A 21,861-nucleotide genomic window follows, 5' to 3' on the forward strand; every position below is an offset into this window, starting at 1 on the left:
TTCCCATCTAGGAAATCCCATTTAGGTAAAAACCTAGAATTTATTTTTACTTATGCCTAATTTAAGAAAAGCAATATAGTGTTATGATTAATATAGCACCACAATGAACAGTTCAAATAAAGCAAAAAATTAAAGAATATTGTAGCTACCGCATACTCACAATATTTTTGCACACTTATGATACTATACTGTAGTTGAATAGAAAATAGACATGAGGAATTTTATCTCAGTTTTGATGGAAAACATGGAATTCTATGTCAGTTTTCTCGAGGACATTGTCATTCGCTAGATACTGAGGCTCACAAAACTTTTGAGGACTCCTTGGTGTTTGAGAAAAGCCGTGGCATTTTACATCAAACAAAAGATGAAAACCCAAAGCCTTCAGATCTCAGGATTAGTAATCAGTGCAACATGAGTGGGAACAGTCTGGCTGGAAGGAGGATCAATCAATCGTCGGTGTGGGGCTAGGCTCAATCCAGCTCAGGTAAGCGCAGCCAACATGCAACTGCTGTAACATACAAGCCAAATGCTGTGGCCAGCAAGCAACAACCCCCTGCTAGAAAATATGTTCAGAATTCTGTGTACAACTATTAAGACTACACATGCAAAAGCATTTATATACCATTGCTCAAACTGCATGTGTCCACAGCATTGTAAACCTAAATTAGCTTAGACTTCTGTTTTAGCCATTTTTTGGAAGTGGTAACTTGTATGATACTACTGAAAGAGACAGTAGTTTAAGAATATGAGATTTCTTTCCAGTTGAAACAAATTTCAGTGCAATAAAGTTGAAAATATTAAATACATCATATGGAATTTGATCTTTTGCACTTTGTCCAGCTAAATAGGAAATGAGAAGTGGCTAGAATCACTCTTTTTTCTGCATCCTAGGAAATGGGTAGTCACAGACATTGTGTAGCTCCAGTGGTGCTATGTGACCCACGTGCAAATATGCAAAGAGCACCTGAAGAATGTTTGCTTTAAAAAAATACTAGCCTTCATTGTTGGAGAAATTTAGAATATACATAGACTCGAGACTCCATGACAATAATTTTATAAAATAATATACTCATTAGAAGCTGACATAGGAAATTATGGATCTAACAGTAAGTTACTTTTACCAAGGTGTGTTACACTATGACTGTGTTCTGGTGAGTAAACTAAATATGCCTGAGACCATCCTCCGGTGCTGAGGCCAGCTGCCACTGAACAGCCTGCATCCGTAATACCAAACTCTCTTATCCTTCAAAACAGGCTCACACACAAACTGCCAGTTGGGAATGACTCCTGGAAATGATCACTCTAGCTCGCAGACTGCACACAGGAATAACCTGAGGGAGTACCACTTGGCACAGGCCAGAAGCACAAAAGGTATTGTTCTAACGGTTTGGCAATACAGGACATTCCTGGGCACTATTTAATTTACCAGTACAGATACAGCCTACAGACCCTCTATTTTCAGTCTCTAAAGTATAAATAGTACAAAAAATTACAATAATAAAAGACTGAATCAAATAAAAACTTTGCAAATTAGGTGAGCTACTTTTGATTATTTTGCATAAGTATGTTCAAAGCTTACTATAATTCTTAGGGTATATGCAAAGAGTAACATCAGCTCAACATTAAAACCTACCCCACTGGATTTTACGAGTACTATTTCAAAGGAAGCCAAAAGAATTTGATGTCAAGTTTCCATGGGAACCTTTAAAATTTCCAGTAAAGGTATCTTAAGGCAATGCTCCACATTTCAAACATTCACTTCTATTAATGCTATTTTACCTGGATTGTCTGTATATGAACATTTGTTTGCATTCCCAGACTCTCACATAGTTAAACCATAGTTGCCAGACTATTAAACCCAATATACTGTCTTAAACAGGGACTGTTCTCAAACTTCCACAGGCTTTAAAATGACACAGAAAACATCATCATAAGCAGATATGGTATAACTCTCTTAGAAGGGTCTTATGCCAGTCATAAGACCCACTGGCAAAAAAAGTGTTTTCTGATGTTCAGAGGGAATCTCCTGTATTTCGCTTTCTGTCCATTGCCTTTGGTCCTGTCAATGGACACCACTGCAAAGAGCCTGACTCCATCTTCTTTATACCCTCCCTTCAGGTATTTATATACATTAATAAGATCCCCTCTGAGCCTTGCCTTCTCCAGGCTAAACAGTCCCAGCTCTCTCAGCCTTTCCTCATATGTGAGATGCTCCAGTCCCTTCAATTATCTTTGTGGCCCTTCTTTGGACCCTATCCAGTATGCCCATGTCTTTCCTGTACTGAGGAGCCCAGACCTGGACACAGCACTCCAGGTGTGGCCTCACCAGTGCTGAGTAGAGGGGAAGGATCACCTCCTTCGACCTGCTGGCAATACTTTGCCTAATGCAGCCCAGGATACCATTAGCCTTCTTTGTGGCAAGGGCACATTGGTGGCTCACGTTCAACTTTGTGTGCATCAGGACCCCCAGGTCCTTTTCTGCAAAGCTGCTTTGCTGCCAGTCAGCCCTCAGCATGTACTGGTGCATGGGGTTGTTCCTCCCCAGGTACAGGCCTTTGCACTTCCCCTTGTTGAACTTCATGATGTTCCTGTCAGCCCATTTCTCCAGCATGTCCAGGTCCCTCTGGATGGCAGCCCAACCCTCGGGTGTGTCAGCCACTCCTCCCGGCATTGTGTCATCAGCAAACTTGCTGAGGGTACACTCTGCCCCATCATCCATATCATTAATGAAGATGTTAAACAGGACTGGACCCAGTATTGACTCCCTGGGGTACACCACTAATTACTGGCCTCCAACTAGACTTTGCGCCACTGACCACCACCCTCTGGGCCTGGCCATTCAGCCAGTTTCCAATCCACCTCACTCTCTGCTCATCCATCCTGTACATCAATAGCCTGTCTCTGAGGATCTTATGGGAGACAGTATTAAAGGCCTTAGTGAAGTCCAGGTAGACAATACCCACTGCTTTCCCGTTGTCTATCAAGCCAGTCATTTCATCATAGAAATTGATCAGGTGATTCAACATTACAGTGCAACTAGAACTTAAGACAGACACCTTAGGGTGCCCACAGGAGAAAAATACATTAATATACATTCCAGGGCTCCTCAACCTAATGAGAAATATAGAAGAAAATTTAAAAGAATATTAAAATCCTCCTTTTTTTAGTAGCACCTTGGTTTACTGGAATGCTTCCTCTCATTTCCTACTATACTTGCAACTCTGCAAGTTTATTTGTCTCACTCCAAGTTTCCTTTTTTAATACAAATAAGTCAAACATTTCAGACCTGTGGGAATGCATTTAAGGGAGAATGCCTTTACTTTCTGCTGCCTTTCAACCACATTAAAACATTAGTGACTCACTGGAAAGCTCAGATGTTCCCACACTTGTCAGCAGGGATTGAAGGGTGAAACTGAAAGACAGGTGTATACAGGTAGAGTTTTGTGATGAATGAAAACCAGCCCAAAATTAAGAAAATCATAATCTTTTGAAAAATGATTTCTTCTAGGAGCTTTTTTTTTTCCCCTCAGCTTTATTTAAAGAAATATGTTTACTGATAAGTTTCAGACTTGTGCTGGCAGAATTTTTTCCAGTGATTGTGGCTCTTCATGTGGCCTGGATCTGGGCTCTGAAGAGACATCCTGGTTTCCTTGCAGAGTGGGAAAAGAGATTGCCCAGCTCCCAGGACAACAGGCATTGGATGTGATTGGTGATAGCAGTGGAGGAAATAGATCTGTGCGGGAGAACAAGGAAGATAAAGGAACTATGTATCTTTTGGGGAAAAGAAATAGGTTCTTGAACAATACTGGGAACGGACGTAAACAGATTTGGGGGATTTATAAGAACAACAAAGCAGAAGGAAAAAGATAGGGGAGAAGACGACCTCAAGAACTGGCAAGGGAAATTTGGTCTAGGTCCAAATGGATGGTAAGCACAGAACAGAAGCAGGTAAGTATAACAGAGTCAAGCTAGGAGACAGTAGAATGCTTTGGCTGACAGGGACAAAGGGGCATCATTAAGTGGGAACAGGATTTTCTGCATACAGGGACTGGAAAGACCAGCCTAAGCAGAAAACAGTCTTTGCAAGATGAGGACGATGGAATGGTTGTGAAGAAACTAGCATGGGAAGGAGACGGGCAGGCAGAAAGCTCCAGGTCTATCAAAAATTAGAGTTCAGCTTGTAGTGAATGCTATCAGCAAATATTTCATACTCTCTGGCAAAGCAGGTATCATCCACTCATGGATGCCATCCTCTCTCATACAAGGTGCTGTCAGCTAGAGCTGGCAGTTTCTTTATGGTCTGGGCCGCTTGCCTCAAAAAGCCTTGTTAACATATACAATACTGTATTAAAAACATTGCTGATTTCATTTTGTGTGTGCAATTCAGACTAATGACATGTTTGCACACATCTTCCAGAGGACTACCACTTTCTTTTGTTCCCAAAAGGGACACTGCTCATTAAATGAGCAGCTGTTAAATAGTTTATTCTGTTATTCAATGTCATTCCTAAGTCTTATTTACTATGCACTCTTTGATTCCACTTAGAAGGAAGACCTACTGAATTGTTAATTTCCCTGGGGCTTTTCACTCCCCATCATTATAGCATTTGAGGGCTTTATCCATTAATATATCTTTACAACACATTCTAAGCGAGGGAGCACTCTAATGTCATTTTGAAGATAGGATTCTAAGGGCTTCTAATAATTTGGGGTGCCCATTTTGGGAGAGATTGCTATTTATATATCATACATTCCAAGCACAGTTTGAACAGATTTTTATCTTGCAACTTTGAGCATTCAGCCTTTGGCAATTAAGTCTTTAGAATCTAAAATTGGTCACCCCAAAATGAATGGACAGCCTCCAAAATGTTTAGGTAGGTTTCCCAGTATCACCAATTCTGATGTAGGCACTGGCAGGATATAAGTTTGCTCTCCATTGTGACTTTCCGCGTTGTGGGCTATGAAATTGTCTGTTGTCTTCATGAGTCCTTCCTTGCACTCACAGGAATACAGGCCAAAGTCCGGGAAGTGATCCTCTGGCTAATAGGAGTCTTCTGTTGTTGCAACCATAGAATTCTGTTCATAAATCTATTCAATACGTAATTTCTAACTCTTGCAGAAAGTGGAGTGGGATTTCAAAATCTTTAAATCATTGAAGAGCAAGTTCATCCTTTACTTTAAAGAGGCAAGATTCCTACAGAAAAAGTGCATGCAGTCACAGAAGTGAACACTATTGTACTATACATTCACTGGCAATCTGAATTCTGCCGTTCCTTAACCGAAGTGTTTGATTTTACTGTAATACTCATATGTACATTGTGTAGCTGCAGTACATTCAGCTGTGTCCTTGTCAGATTTTTTTTTACCTTGCTGATCTCATTTTTAAGATGAGGAGTTCCTACTTTTACAGAAGGCCCATTATCATAGCTTGCATGAAGCAGTGAGAACTCCCAGGATATTTATTTAAACTGTTCTGAACTCTTTTCCAGGTTCGCTTAAGAGTTTACGACTGGTTCTAAGGCTCTTCAATGAACCTAGGGCAAGTAAGTTCCCCAGGAACTGATTCCTTTTGTATAACAGGGAAGCAATTTTGAGTTTAAGCTTAAGTTTTGTAACATTTAGTCTACAAAAGAGATAATTTCCAGCTGCTGTTTTAAATTCTCCAAAACATTCAGGTACCCAAGAGATCCAGAAGTCAATGCACAAGTGAACTCAAGAGGAGTTGACAAACCACAGGGTGAAATTCTTTTATCGTCAGGAATCCAATAAATGATAGAATACCAGGAATTGCTGTTAAATATCCATGGTATGAGAAAGAAATAAACAAAACCACTAGTTTAAACACTAAATTAAAATAAAACTAGTAGATTTCAACTAGGCACATAAATCCTTATTTGGGTGCCTATTCCCACAATGACCAAAGCTGGAAGCATATGATTTCTGGAAACAGGAGAAAGGCTTTGGCTCTACCTGCAGGTCTGCGCCTACAGAATAGGTTTGGTATCCTGGTAGCAGATGAGGGGTTGGGAGCTCTGTCAAATGAAGCATCAAAGCTGCCTGAGCCTGAGCCATGAAGAAGCATCAAGAGGAAGCAGTGAGTATTAGTAGCGGGTAACTCCCTGCTGTGGTGAACAGAGGTCCCCATCTGCCAGCTTGACCTGTTGTCTAAGGAGGTTTGCCTCTTATTGAGGGCTCAGCATGTTCTGGCATGCCATGGAAAAATTACCAAGGCTTATCCAAGCCCTTAGACTATAACACTGCTAGTCTTGTCTCCACATGGGCACCAACAATACTGCCAGAGGAGACCTGGAACATATCATAGAATCATTAAGGTTGGAAGAGACCTCTAAGATCATCGAGTCCAACCTTCAACCCAACACCACCATGCCCACTAAACCATGTCCCTAAGCGCCTCATCTACACGTCTTTTAAATACGGTTACCTGGGAAGACAAACGCCATCACGCCAAACATCCCCCCCTTCCTTCTTCTTCCCCCAGCTTTATATACTGAGCATGACATCACATGGTATGGAATGTCCCTTTGGCCAGTTTGGGTCAGCTGTCCTGGCTGTGTCCCCTCCCAGCTTCTTGTGCACCTGCAGCCTTCTCAGTTGGTAGAGCATGGGAAGCTGAAAAGTCCTTGACTAATCTAAATACTACCTAGCAACAACTAAAACATCAGTGTGTTATCAACATTGTTCTCACCCTAAATCCAAAACACAGCACTGTACCAGCTACCAGGAAGGAAATTAACTCTATCCCTGCTGAAACCAGGACACACATCCAATCTAAACCTCCCCTGGTGCAACTTGAGGCCATTTCCTCTCATCCTATCACTAGTTACTTGGGAGAAGAGACCGACACCCACCTCGCTACAACCTCCTTTCAGGTAGTTGTAGAGAGCGATGAGGTCTCCCCTGAGCCTCCTCTTCTCCAGGCTAAACAACCCCAGCTCCCTCAGCCGCTCCTCATAAGACTGATTGTAATCAATCAAGATTGATTACATAGCCCTGGGCAGAGCATCAAGGACAAGGAAGCCCAGGTGATGCTCTCATTGATCCTGCTGTTAAGGAGGGAGGGTTTAAGGAGAAATAGATGGATTCTGTGGGTCAACAACTGACTGCACAGCTGGTATTGACAACAGGGATTTAGTTTTTATGACCACAGGACCCCATCTGAGGATTGCAGACTGCTTGGAAAAGACAGGATCCACCTGATGAAGTGAGGCAGAAGCATCTTTGCCAACATACCGGCCAACCTGGTGAGGAGAGCTTTAAACTAGGAGGAGGGAGATGATGATCCATAGTCAAGTGAGGAACTGGTGGACTGAGTTGGTTAAAAAAGTATGCAGGGCAATGTGAACAAGACAGACCTTGTAATTACCAAAACAGGGCTGAAGGGAGCCCACTTCACACATATGCACATAAATAAGGAAGCACCTATGGGACAGCACTATGCAGAAAGCTTTTATCTTTCCCAGGAAATCGGTATGACCGAGAGCTTCTCTGAAGTGCCTACACAATAATGCATGCAGCATGGGAAAGAAACAAAAAAGTATTAAAGGTCTGTGTGCAACTGCAAGGTTACCATCTCATTGGGAAATATAGTGAGATAGCTTACATGACTGGAATGTTGCAATGGAATGGATACCAGCTCTTTAGGAAGGACAGGCTGGGAAAGCGAGGAGAGTTGCCATTTATGTAAGAGAGCAGCACAAAAAAAAAAGCCAGCAGAGGGCTTGTTAATCAGGATTAGAAGGCAGACTAATATGTGGGTGATGTTGTGGTGTGGATCTTCCACAGTCTGCCTGATCAGGAAGTAGTAGTAGATGAGGCCTTCTTCAGACAACAGGAAGAATCCTCATCTTCACAGGTCCTGGTCATAGAATCACAGAATCATAGAATGGTTTGGGTTGGAAGGGACCTTAAAGATCCCAAGTAGTTCCAAGCCCCCTGCCGTGAGCAGGGACACCTTCCCACTAGATCAGGTTGCTCAAAGCCCCATCCAACCTGGCCTTGAACACTTCCAGGGAGGGGACATCCACAACTTTTCTGGGCAACCTCTTCCAGTGTCTCACCACTCTCACAGTAAAGAATTTCTTCCTTATATCTAATCTAAATCTACCCTCTTTCAGTTTTAAACCGTTACCCCCTGTCCTGTCGCTACACTCCCTGATAAAGAGTCCCTCCCCATCCTTCCTGTAGGCCTCCTTTAAGTACTGGAAGGCTGCTGTAAGGTCTCCCTGGAGCCTTCTCTTCTCTAGACTCAACAACCCCAACTCTCTCAGCCTGTCCTCATAGGGGAGGTGCTCCAACCCCCGATCATGTCCATGGCCCTCCTCTGGACCCGCTCGAGCAGGTCCATGTCTTTCTTACGCTGGGGGCCCCAGAGCTGAACACAGTACTCCAGGTGGGGTCTCACCAGAGCAGAGCAGAGGGGGAGAATCACCTCCCTTGACCTGCTGGCTACACTTTTTTCCATGCAGCCCAGGATGTGATTGGCTTTCTGGGCTGCAGGCATACATTTCTGGCTCATGTCCAGCTTTTCATCCACCAATGTGGATCTACCAAGTCCTTCTTTGCAGGGCAGCTCTCAATCCATTCATCACCCAATCTGTACTGATACTGGTGACTGACCTTACCCAGGTTCTGGACCTTGCACTTGGCCTTGTTGAACCTCATGAGGTTCACATGGGCCCACCTCTCAAGCCTGTCAAGATCCCTCCGGATGGCATCCCTTTCCTCTAGAGTATAAACCACACCACTCAGCTTGGTGTCATCTGCAAACTTGTTGAGGGTGCACTCAATCCCACTGTCCATGTCCCCAACAAAGATGTTAAATAAAACTGATCCCAATACAGACCCCTGCAGGACACCACTCATCACTGGTCTCCTCCCAGACATTGAGCCGTTGACCACAACTCTTTGAGTGTGACCATCCAGCCAATTCCTAATCCATCAAGTGGTCTACCCTTCAAATCCATGTCTCTCCATTTTAGAGACAAGGATGTTGTGTGGGACAAGTATCAAATGCTTTGCACAAGTCCAGGTAGATGATGTCAGTCACTCTTCTCTTAACCACCAATGCTGTAACCCTGTCGTAGAAGGCCACCAAATTTGTCAGGCATGATTTGCCCTTGGTGAAGCCATGTTGGCTGTCACCCATCACCTCTCTGCTTTCTATGTGCCTTAGCATAGTGTCTAGGAGGATCTGCTCCTTGATCTTCCCAGGCACAGAGGTGAAACTGACCAGTCTGTAGTTCCCTGGGTCTTCCTTTTTTCCCTTTTTTAAAAATGGGCATTATGTTTCCCCTTTTCCAGTCACTGGGAACTTCACCAGTCTGCCATGACATTTCAAATATGATGGAGAGTGGCTTAGTAACTTCATCTGCCAGTTCCCTCAGGACCCTCAGATGCATCTCATCAGGTCCCATGGACTTGTGCACCTTCAGGTGCCTTAGGTGGTCTCAAACCTGATCTTCTCCTACAGTGGGCAGTACTTAATTCTCCCAGTCCCTGCCTTTGGATTCTGGGAATTAGGCAGTGTGGCTACAGCACTTGCTGGTGAAGACCGAGCCAAAAAAGTTGTTGAGTACCTCAGCCTTCTCCATGTCGGTTGTAGCCAGGTCTTCCGTTTCACTCATCAGGAGAGGTACAGTTTCTTTCATCTTCCTTTGTTGTCCTATGTACCTGAAGAAACCCTTCTTGTTATTTTTTATGTCCCTAGCCAAGTTCAGCTCCAGCATTGTCCTTATGGGGGATTTTAACCACCCCAAAGTCTGCTGGAGGGACAACCCAGAATGGCACAAGCAATCCAGAAAGTTTCTGGGTGCACTGGTGACAACTTCCTGACACAGGTGATTGAGGACCTGACAAGAGTAGGTACTCTTTGGACCTCATACTTACAAATTAGGAAGAACTGGTCAGGGACAGGAAGGTCAGGGATGGGAAGGTCAGGGACACCTTTGGAGGAAAAGATGATATTCCAGTTCTAAAGTAAGTCTTCAATTTTGGCATTTTATCCCCTCCCAGATTGAACTTACTGAATGGAAATTTTGGGGAATGAAGAAACACTGATTTCAAAGAAAACCTTCAACTCCACCAGTTCAAAGAATGAGACTACAGAAATATTTTGTACTAGAGCTTATAAGCATTTTACCAGTTGTTTTCCTGAAAAGCAGAAATGTCTTAATACTTTGGAAAGGGCCTGCAAATTTAGGACAGCATTAATTCTAACATTACTTTTAGTCTTAGGCTAAAGAATTCATACCTTCACTGTGGAATTTTTGAATGCCATTAAATTATGCCACATTTGTGAACAAGATTTACTTTTATATCAGAGCATGGTAGGTCCCTATCCACATCCTAATGGGGAAAAAATAGCCATCTTCCATTGACCTCATTAGGGCTGGATCTGACTTTATGGGAAAAAAAATGGAACAGTGAAGACCGCAGTTACTTTCCAGTTGCAGTTAAGAACTGTTTGTGTCTTGTGAGCTTTCATTTCTAGCCTTAGTACCACCTTGCTAGACATTTACATGTTTTGCATTATATAATTTCTATAACAGAGCAAAGCATTCATGAAGTTAGGGATCTGCAACAGCCCTATTGCTTGATTTGTCAGCTCATTCTTTCCAATGCTGAATAATGCCAGCTTTAGCAATTATTGATTCCCCATCCTTCTCCCTCTTCCCCCCGCCCCTGTCCTGTTTGACTCTGTTTCATTTATTTCAATTTTTAAAACAAAAAATAGCTTTTTAAGACAAATCTCTGTTCAAATGTCATCTTTAATTGATTGGCAGGATTACATGCTGTAGGAAACCCTGAATTATTAAACAGTCACTTAGCAGCTTTAAATGAAGAGTGATCAAATTACATGACTGCCTCCACACACAGGCTGTTTCTTAAATGTGAAATCAAACTCTCATTAAGGTATTCTTCACACATTTCCTTTTCAAAAGCAAAATACCTTAGTTTTATCTATTGTTTTATCTATTAAATTGTTTACCTTTTGGAGTCAGAATTTAATCCTCTCTGGTTAGACTAGGAAAATTCATAACGTACTCAGTGCTACCAGATGTGGTTAAGTTTAAGAGTGAACGTAAACTCAATATTTTCCCCAAAATGTGCAGGTTTATTTGGTAGTCACTCCAGCATAAAAGCCAAGAGTATCACAGGGAGACAAGACAAAATGAATATTTTTTGTTGTTGTTTAAGGAAGTTGGGGTGGGGAGGGATTGGCATTTAAGAATTTTTAGAATAAGATTAATATTAGGAATCTTATACTGAGATTTCAAAACCTAGATAGTTAACTATACGAAACAAATGCATATGTTCTATACAGAGTCAGTCAACTGAAACTTCTTAGCCTTTCTCTTCTGTGAAAGAAAAGGAAGAAATGAATAACAAAAAGGAGAGAGGCAATGTCTTGTCAGATGCAGAAATAATTTCCCTCCCCACAATTTGATAGTAATTGTACAACAGAAGGAAGATGAAGCTCAATTCATACAGGTTCCCTTTATAATTGGACAGGTCTTCAAGGCATATCTACTCATGCAAATGTGGATATACATGTATAACTACACAAACTGGTAAAGATATGCAAAGGCCATTGTAAAAATTATTCAAAGCCCTTACTTCACAGGTGAAAACTGAAGTAATGTGTTAGGTTACGTAATAAAAGCTCATCTGCACACTCACAGAGACAATGGCAGGAGGGGAGTCCAAATAATACACTAAGTTCATCACAGAAGAGCCATCAGCCCATCAAAGACACATCTCCACAAGCCCATAGGAGCACAAAGGTACACAAAAGCAGGTGAGAACCCAAACCAAGGATGCCTGAGGAACAAACACCCTGTTCTGGACCCCTCCCAGGGCTGTCTCAGCAGAGCCTATGGGGGTCAGCTGTGGGACCAGGGGAGTCCCCGCCAAGTCTAGGTGGGTTTGTATGTGTGTGTGCACAACCGTCTGTACCAGCAAGTTGAGTGGGGCTTTGTATGCCCAGGTGCCAGCACAGCTGGGGAGACTGGGATCCAGGAGCCAGTAACTGGACAGACTGAGTAGCCCGGCTACTGGAGGGATCTACCTTGTACATATTTTTTTTTTTTTTTTTACCAGCTGACTTCCATCCTGTCCAGCCAGAGAGGGGAGTAGGATGAGACTGTTGGTGCTATCTGTGTTCATGTGAGCGCTCTGAGTGTCTGTCTGTGATCTGTGTGGCTGGCCATGGATATATGTGGTGTAATACATGTGCTCTGAGTATGCATGCCTACTGGGAATATATCTTCAGCCTTGCTACTGGTTGGACCTGGGGACATGGAGCTGCAGCAGCCTCACCTCTCTCATGTTGTTGGATCCAGCGTGACATATTTTCATCTAAGAACATGGGCCGTGTAATTGGTCTAAGTTTGTCACAAACAGGGTATTGAAATCTACTGATAAAAAGCCCATTGTAAGAGGGAAGTTATATGAGCTATTATATTTTTTAAAAAATTGATTGCGCTCCTTGAAAAACATAAAATTAAGCTTTTTTTAAAAAAAGTCAAAACTTTAATGCTAAAACAGAATCTATAAAAAGCAACTGTAGCTCAAATTAAAAAATACCCTGTCCCTAGTAGTGGGTTTTTTCTGCTTATGTATTAATCCTTTGCAGATGAATTATGCATATATTCTATATTTAATATTAGCACTTACTAAGGAAAATTATGATGTTAAACATCTTTTTGAAATTATACGCTGAAGTATCCCTTGGAAAATGCACTGCATCAGCATCAATTAAATTCTTAATACTCTCATCTTCAACAAACCAGACTTTCATGACAGCATCATTTGAAGTCCTATTTTTAAACATAAAACAAATTACAGGATTTTTGGGTTTCCTTGTTTGCACTGCCCAGGGCAGTAAGCAAACACACATAGCCTACAGCCTAGTCATATAAGCCTACCAAATCATGTGAGACTTCCTTGCCTGCTTTAACATAACCTAGCTGGCATTAACAATTTGTACCTATATGGGCAACCAGATCTGTCTACATTCTCATCTGTAACTTAAGCCTCTAAACATCTTTCTTCCAAAGCTAACAGTACTGAGAAAGGCTGAACTATTAACAGATTCTGCCAGTTTCTCTGAATCTTTTCAGAATTTTCTGCCTCACTTTTTGGTAAATCTTATTTTCCATCCCTGAGAATATGAGAATTTTAATCCAGCTGCCTGTCCCCCACCAACAGCAAGATTATTCAGCAACATTATTCAGCTGCAAAGATAAATTAATTTCTACTACTTTTGTGCCTGTAAACTGGAGGTAAGATCAGGAACTCCAAAAAATTATAAGCTTTCACAACATAAGACATGTTACTTGCTGGGGAAAAGCTTAATACAGAGATGTACAGAGTGACCACTGTTGTCATTTACATCTCAATGAAAGTCAAAGGAGTTGGATAACCTGCTTTGTTTTCATACTTTCCTATCTTACATTTTTAGGCTGGGAGTTTAAAAGATTTTAAGAGAGTGATTTGCCTATGGGCAAAAGAAGTCAAAGAGTAGAGCAAATAATTTGGCTAAATCCTGCATAAGAATTTCTTCCTATGGAAACATCCTATCTCACCAGACAACAAAGCTCAAATATAGACATTCAATCTGTTATGGTTCATCTCTCTTGCATCCCCTTGTCACCCTTCACTGTTATGATAGAATCATAGAATGGTTTGGGTTGGAAAGGACCTTTAAAGATCATGTAGTTCCAACCTCCCGGCAGCATGCAGGGACATCTTCCACTAGATCAGGTTGCTCAGAGCCCCATCCAACCTGACCTTGAATGTTTCCAGGGATGGGGCATCCACAACTTCTCTGGGCAATCTCTTCCAGTGTCTCACCACCCTCATTGTAAAAAATTTCTTCCTAATATCTAATCTAAATCTACTCTCAGTTTAAAACTATTGCCCCTTGTCCTGTCACAACAGGCCCTGGTAAAAAGTCCCTCTCCATCTTTCTTATAAGCCCCCTTTAAGTACTGATAGGCTGCAATAAGGTCTCCCCAGAGCTTTCTCTTCTTCAGGCTGAACGACCCCAGCTCTCTCAGCGTTTCTTCATAGGAGAGGGGTTCCAGCCTTCTGATCATTTTCGTGGCTCTCTTCTGGACCCACTCTAACAGGTCCATGTCTTTCTTGTGCTGGGAGCCCCAGAGCTGGATGTAGTACTCCAGGTGGGGTTTCATGAGAGTGTAGAGGGGGAGGATCACCTCCCTCGACCTGCTGGCCACACTTCTTTTGATGTAGCCCAGGATACAACTGGCTTTCCGGGCTGCAAGTGCACATTGCCAGCTGTTGTCTAATTTTTTCGTCTACCAATATCCCCAAGTTCTCTGCAGGGCTGCTCTCAATCCATTCATCCTCTAGTCTGTGATTGCCCCTACCCAGGTTCAGGACCTTGCACTTGGCCTTGTTGAATTTCATGAGGTTCACATGCGCCCACTGCTCAAGCTTGTCCAGGTCCCTCTGGATGGCATCCCGTCCCTCTGGCGTGTTGACCACACCACCCTCATCTGCAAACTTGCTGAGGGTGCACTCGATCCCACTGTCTATGTCATTGATGAAGATATTAAACAGTACTGGTCCCAATACAGACCCCTGATGGACTCATCACTGATCTCCATTTGGACATTAAGCCATTGACTGCAAGTCTTTGGATGTGGCCATCCAGCCAATTCCTCATCCATCGAATAGTCCATCAAACCCATATCTCTCCAATTTAGCGACAAGGATGTTTTGTGAGACAGTGTCAGCCTTACAGAAGTCAAGATAGATGACATTCGTTGCTCTTCCATTATCCACCAATGCAGTCACTCCATCATATTGAGTTATCACAATTATTTAGGAAGCCGGAACATAACATTTTAGTTGGAAATCCTAGAATTGCTACTGACACCTGACTTTCCCTCCCACAAGTCTAGTGGTTTTTGCTCCGTAACAGAGAAAAAGCGATCCATGTCAGTACAACTTGAAGCAAATTATCAGAAATTCACATACTAAATCTATATGTTAACCCATGCCAGACAATAAAGAACATCATGAGGACAACAAATTAGCCTTATATCAGAGATTAAAATCAAACATTTACAAAAAAAGCAAAAGTTAAGAACATTTCCAAGAGAAAATTCCAAATAGTCCTACTGGAATTTAGCTAAAGCAGAATAATTAGTTTCACTGTTTTGAAAATTAAGAACCTCTACGAACTTTGGTTTCCCTCTTAGTTCAGTAGCACATCAATAGAAATCTATTAAACCGAACCCTTTCCACATTAATGTTATCTTTTGTCTTTTATTTCCAAAAAGGGTTAGGCAAATTATATTTGAATATTACCATGGGTTCAGAAAAGCATTGATTGGAAGAGGTTGCGTAGTCCAGCCTTCCACTCAAAACAGGATAATGACCAACATCATAAGCTAACTGTGGCTTTGCCAGAGTCTTCAAAACTTTCAAGGATGGTGACTCAACAACTCCCTGGGAAACCTGTTCCTGTGCTGCACTGTTCTCCCAGCACTTTTTTCCAACGTCCAGTCTGAACAGTCTCAAGTCATGGTTTTTGGCTGTTGTTCTCTATATTGTCTGGCACTACCACAGAGAGTCTGGCACCATCATCTTTGTAAGTCCCCTTTCACGTAGTTGTAGGCTGCTACGAGGTGGTCCCTTAGCCTCCTCCTCGTCGGTCTGAGCAAGCCCAGTCACCCCACTGCCAGCCTCTCCTCTTAGCTTGTGTGCTCCATGCCCCTAGCCATCTTAAAGCTGTGTACGGGAACTTCACATTATTGCCTGTTGAGCTTCAATTAACCAACTGTTGAAAATATACATAATACAACATCATGAAGTTAATTCTATTTGTACTTTGAGGTGCAAGATATTAATAACATTAGCACACTAATACTAACATATGTTTCAAGACACTAATGTATGTTTCAGGACATGGAAATTAGAATAGTCTACTCAAAGATGAAAGAGGAATGGGAAGTATTTTACCTTTAAGTCTTTGCCCTTTAATTGTTACCTTGGGATGTTCAGCACCATTATTATTTATCCATTCACTTAAACCTTCCTTAATTATTGGCCTAATAAATTCCCATGACTCTAACTCAGAAACTCCATATTCCTTTGTTTAACATGGCATTATTATATCCATGAAAATAATTCCATTCATACATTGCATTACTTGCATGAGTGACTGTATCCCTTGGCCTGATTCTTAAAGCTCATGATCTCAGCAGATCATGGAACTACTGAGGAACAGACATTGATACTCTCTATTTTTCATATGTGAACATATAAATCTGATCTCAACAAACCTCTTGCTCCAGCTGTACAATTATCAGCTGTCTGCAGTTTTATGCTGAAGAAAAGGTTTACTGTCTCTTTTTGCAATCTATTTGTAAATTAAAATAATAAATATGTGCATGATGGGAAGAATGGCTCCATTTTTCTTTATGGACAGAAAAGTATTTCTGTCAAAAGCCCCTGTATTTCAGCTGTCTAGTCCTACCTTGCATTGACCCCATACAGCAAATTTAAATATCAGCTTTTCCCCAGAGAAAACATTCGTCCTTTTAAGCCTGAGGTCTAAACAGACTGTCAAATATTTTCAAATGTTGTTGTCATTTGAAATTCAAAAACTGTATATTAATTCTTTATAGCATAAACTATTTTAAGTTGGCTACAATAGATTCACGTTGGAATTTTTATTCTTCTATATATGTTTATATATTTGAAGTTCAGGCTTTTCTGACCTATCAGGTCAGATAGCCTGATAAGTCAAAGCCACTATTTTGTTTTCTCCAATTATATGTCCCCAATGTATCTGAACACACAGATTTTGTTCCGGTTTTTGTTCATTAGAATAGCTTTTTTCCCTCTAAGAGTTAATTTCCCAAGTTCCTGAGTAGCAAGCTACATATATGTGGTTATCCAACTCCAGTGTATGAAGAATACAGGACAATTCTGGAACCTAATTCCCAGTTATTTGACTTATCAACAGTGAATTCTACTTAGTTCAATGCTTTCATCTCAGATGACTGCATTGTAAGAACTGTTTGCTTTTTTTCCAGAATGTCAAACACACCTTGTTTTTATTCTGTTAATGGGACGCCTGCTTGTATGTTAAGCACAATGAGATAACAATAAATCAAAATTCACGTTTTTTATTAAATATCTTCAGATTATCCCTTCCATCCTGGTATCACTTTACGATTAACATGTTTAAATTCAAAGGGTCCCAAATCAAACTGTGTAAATGGATAATAAAAAAATACTGTATTTTCCTACAAACCTTTCTACCAAGAACTCATTCTCAGTGAGAATAATAATTCACAGTTTAATAACCTACTTTAGCTACTCAGCTGAATGTACAAGATTTACTGCATACATACCAATTTTGTAGCCTCGTGTAGAATAGGATGATATCATCTAACCCAAATCATGTTTCAAATTAAAGTAAGTTTTTTGCACTTTCTTCCATAGCTGGACATGTAATGGTCTAAGTAAAGACACAATTTAGGAAACAATCATGCATTTTTTCATGTGTCATCTCTGTAAAGTCAGAAATTAGTCATCTTTGTAGAATTAGATCCTAAAACTCCAGCAATCATAACAAGCTTGTAAACTGGATTTTTAATGCAATATAATTGGTCAGACTGATTACATTGCCTGCAGTGTTATTTATACAGACAAAAATGAAATTCAGTATTGGGATCCAACATAGCAACAGGTCTAACCATTACTGTTATGAAACTCGTTAGAAGAAACCTAGCATTGACTAATTATGAGATCTTGTAAAAAGTGTATAGCTTCATCTTTATTCTTTTATTTTTCCCCCAGAAAAGCAAACTTTCCTCAAAATCCAGTAAAGAAAGAACATCTACACAGTGACGTACAGAAAACAGCTTTCCTGGAACATCTGATTTCTTCTGTAGGCCAGGCTTTAGGCTATAGTATAACTTTCACAATGCAGCACTTGCCCTTCTATATGAGGAGAGCAGATTGAATCCTGGAATATGTCTCAGGTGAGAAACATGCCAAAAAATGGGCTCCAAGCCTGAGGTACCTGCACAAAACAGTTTACTCACCACATCAAAAACATTAAAAACTTCTCAGGTTTTAGACTGCTATAAGTAGTTTAGGCAACATCCTTCAGTCTTCTTCTCACCACTTTTGTAAAATGAGAAGTAGTTTGACCAGCTTTTTTTGCTATTCAAAGTTGCACCCCAAAATAATTATGCAACAGATGGAGCTACATTTGCCTTCAAGTGCTTTCTGTCACAGGAAAAGACATTTAGTTCAGCACTAGAAGAGGTGTTAGAGGACATCAAGTATTGAGAATGAAGTATTTACTAAAAAGAACTGCAACTGCTCATGAATTTTTTATTGAAGTATTGTAAATACAATTCCATATCCAATTTTTTCATTTTTTAAAATCAATTAAACAAGCAAAAATTTATGTGAACCAGTAACAGAACAAATTCTATGAGAAATTCTTATGTAACTTTGAAAAGGAAAACAGTACTGCGAGGAAGGATTTTTGAAGAGCCAAAAATTTTTCAAGGCTAGTAAATTAACAAAACCCCAAAACATTGAAGTTGTTTGGTTTTCATTCATTCAGTTTTTGGTTTTCATTTGTCAAAAATTTGTCATGTCAAAAGATGGTTAAAAAAGTTTCCTTGGCATTTGCCCATAGCAAAATAATCAAAAGATTTGCTGCAATAAAATAAACGTATTATTTTGACGCTTGGATTTCCTTAACTTTCCTGCATAAGCTTCCTTCAATTACTGGTCATGTATTCACTTGAAGTCCATTTAGATAACCACAAGTAGCAGCTGATTCTGCCTTCAGACTGATACCCCCCAAGAAGTACTTTTCACCTTATTTTCAATGATTTTGTAACAGGTTTTGTAATTCTGTCTAAAGAGTGCTGTAAAGTACTTTAGTTTTAAACTTGGACTCTAGGATATATCATGGTTTGAATTATAGAACTATAAAAGCTTGAGTTACAGCATGGGAAAAAATGCCTGGAAAAACATAGAATAACATAATGTGTAAGTGAATAGCATTTCCTGACTTTTAGCTTGTTGACTCAGAAGACATTTCATTAAGAACTTTACAATGACAAATTATTTTCATGGATATAATAATGTCATATTAAAGTTCTAGATCCTTAAATTTTAGATAGATTCTAAATATCCTTCTTTTACTTATCAATATTAACTATATGGACTGCCTAGGTATTCCTCTGTTCACTATGTATTAGCTGAAGATAATATCCTTGTCTTTTCTATGAAAGCATATAGAACATATTAATATACAGGCAGCTTCTTCCCAAAATAAACTTTTTTAAAACTTTAACCTTGTTTCTGTCAATCAATCAATGCAGATAGTCCATCAGACTTCTTAACAATGGGTTATGCTTTGGCAATATAAAAGTCCAGAGCTATTTTTTGACCAAGCAGTGCAGAACACCATTTCAGAAGCTACCCCAGTTTCATATGAGACTCTGAGAATTTCAGCATTTCCCATCAGAAATACTATCACTAAAGAAGCCTAATAATACTGTATGTAATCCAAAGTGCTTAAATATTGAAAGTGCTCATTCTTCCTCAACAGGCCTAGACTTCACATAATTGCTTGATTTTTTTTTTTTAGTCTCGGGAAGAGGGCAATATATATTTTTTTCAAATTGTTATAGAAAATATTATTTCAAATTTTACCTCCCAACACCTCAAGTGAAAAACTTTTCTGAAAAAATAGCTTGAAATGATAACAAAAATGTTGAACTGATGGGAGATACAATATATATGTGCTCAGATCCGAGATTAAAATTCTTCTGATAGGGAAGTAACTTTTTACTCTTTGTACACCAATTTTCCTTCAAGGATATTCTAAGCTCCTTATGATAGTAATCTACTATTTGTCCTGATCCATCCTGACAAATGAGGCCAAAATAAATGTTTTACATTGCTCCAAATAAAGTGTTTTAAAAGAACATTAAAGATACCACTTCTTTTTCCTCTGGACCTTTATTCACCCCCACACACACACCATAATTAGCCCCAACTACAAAAGATTACATGAACTAACTTATTTTCCCGAACATAATGTTTGGTTTTTGAATTTGCATGTCCTCAAATTTATACAGTGCACCTACAGTAACTGCAGGTAAGCTAAGACATATATACAGACAAGGAGATTCAATTCAAATAACTCCTTGTAATTTTTTCAGGGAACAAACAAAGTAATCTGGAAGCAGCAATGTCTGCCCCCTACAGATAAATCAGACAAACCTCAATTTTTCAAATTTGAAGCTACAAAAATATCTATTGTGAGGTGAGCATGGATATCTGATATACACTGGAGATATCACCACAGGAACAGATATCATTTTTACTATCTGACACCCAGAAAGATATGAGATACTCTTTAAGTGGGCTTATTGGTATCTGCACACACATCTAAAAGGCTGTGGCAACAAGAAATGCTTTAAGATCACTGGAAGCTTGTGTTTGGACAAAGACATTCAGAGAAAATATCAGAGAGGAATAACTAATTTCCTGAAGAAGGATATTTCTTCTGCTATTATTTTTTTATAGATAGATGTGTATAGCTAGATTTTAATGTTACATGAACAAGTGAAAATAGAAAACCTAAGCTGAGAATAAAAATACTTGAAAGACTTTTTACCATTTATCTTTCAGCTAACACAGAATGTGTTTTGTCATGAAACACACTCATTACTCAGAGCAGCTATGCCTTTGCTAGTCCAGGAAAATGTGTACCCTTCAGCATATGGTTATTCCCCAAAAGTCTTTGCTAAAGGAAAAAATAATTCTTTCATTTTTTCCAGATGAGTTTGATAGTGACTTAATGATGTTAATTGACCTCCGGTGTTTCTTTTCATGTGCCAGCTCTGCACCTCATTTGACCTCAGGCTTGCAGAAACTAATTAAATAAGAGCACAGAGGCAAATTTAAAACTCAAAAGAGCCAAGACAGATAACAAAAGAAGACTTTCTCTATTTTTTCTCCTATTTCTTGAAGAAAGGAGTTCTATATTCTTAGTAAAATCCACAGACTTTCCTAGTTAATAAGATCATCTGGGATCAATTACTATGAGGTATAATGGTTCTTTACTTCAGATTTGAGAATGAGATAACTGTATATCTCTGTAGAAAATGAATGCTGGCATTCACCTTAAAATTTTAGGCTTGTATCATTTTCATACATACTTATTTGGAGTGCCTTCTGTGCACTATGTTTCTCCTGAAGGGGACAATTGGGGAGGCAAATCAGATTGTATAAAGAGTAGCACCCTATAAAAAAAGGCATTTTTTTTTCCTACATAAATAGTAGACAGCTGATTTCAAAGAATTATGCCTGCAGTTAGATGTTCTCTATGAAACCCAAACTTCTGCCTAAGGAAGGATGCATTTTCAAAAGTTTGTCTAAACCTGAGTGGCTGGAGGAGATGGTTCCATCTTCCTCCCTGCGTGCTGTCTCTTCCATCCTCCTCCAGCTCTTCAGCTCATACAGCTATGCAGTCAGCCAAGTCAAAGATCTGATGCACTGGAAACAAATAAACAGAAATCCCCAAAACCAGTCAGGTTTAGGTCGAGTATGATTTTGGCTGTCATACAAGCATCGGTCCCAAAATATACAGGAAAGAGAACATTTTCAATAGCAGGAGTCTTAAGGTAATTTAAGTCAATCCAGAAATCAAGTGCTAAGAGGTGAATGAGATGATTTTAATTACCTGTACAGTGCAGAGTTTACAAACAGGCATTCTGTAGTGTTATCCTACTATACTGTGTATGGCACTTTTCACAGGAT

Source organism: Pygoscelis adeliae, unplaced genomic scaffold, assembly GCF_000699105.1.
Source record: "Pygoscelis adeliae isolate BGI_AS28 unplaced genomic scaffold, ASM69910v1 Scaffold23, whole genome shotgun sequence".
NCBI lineage: Eukaryota > Metazoa > Chordata > Aves > Sphenisciformes > Spheniscidae > Pygoscelis > Pygoscelis adeliae.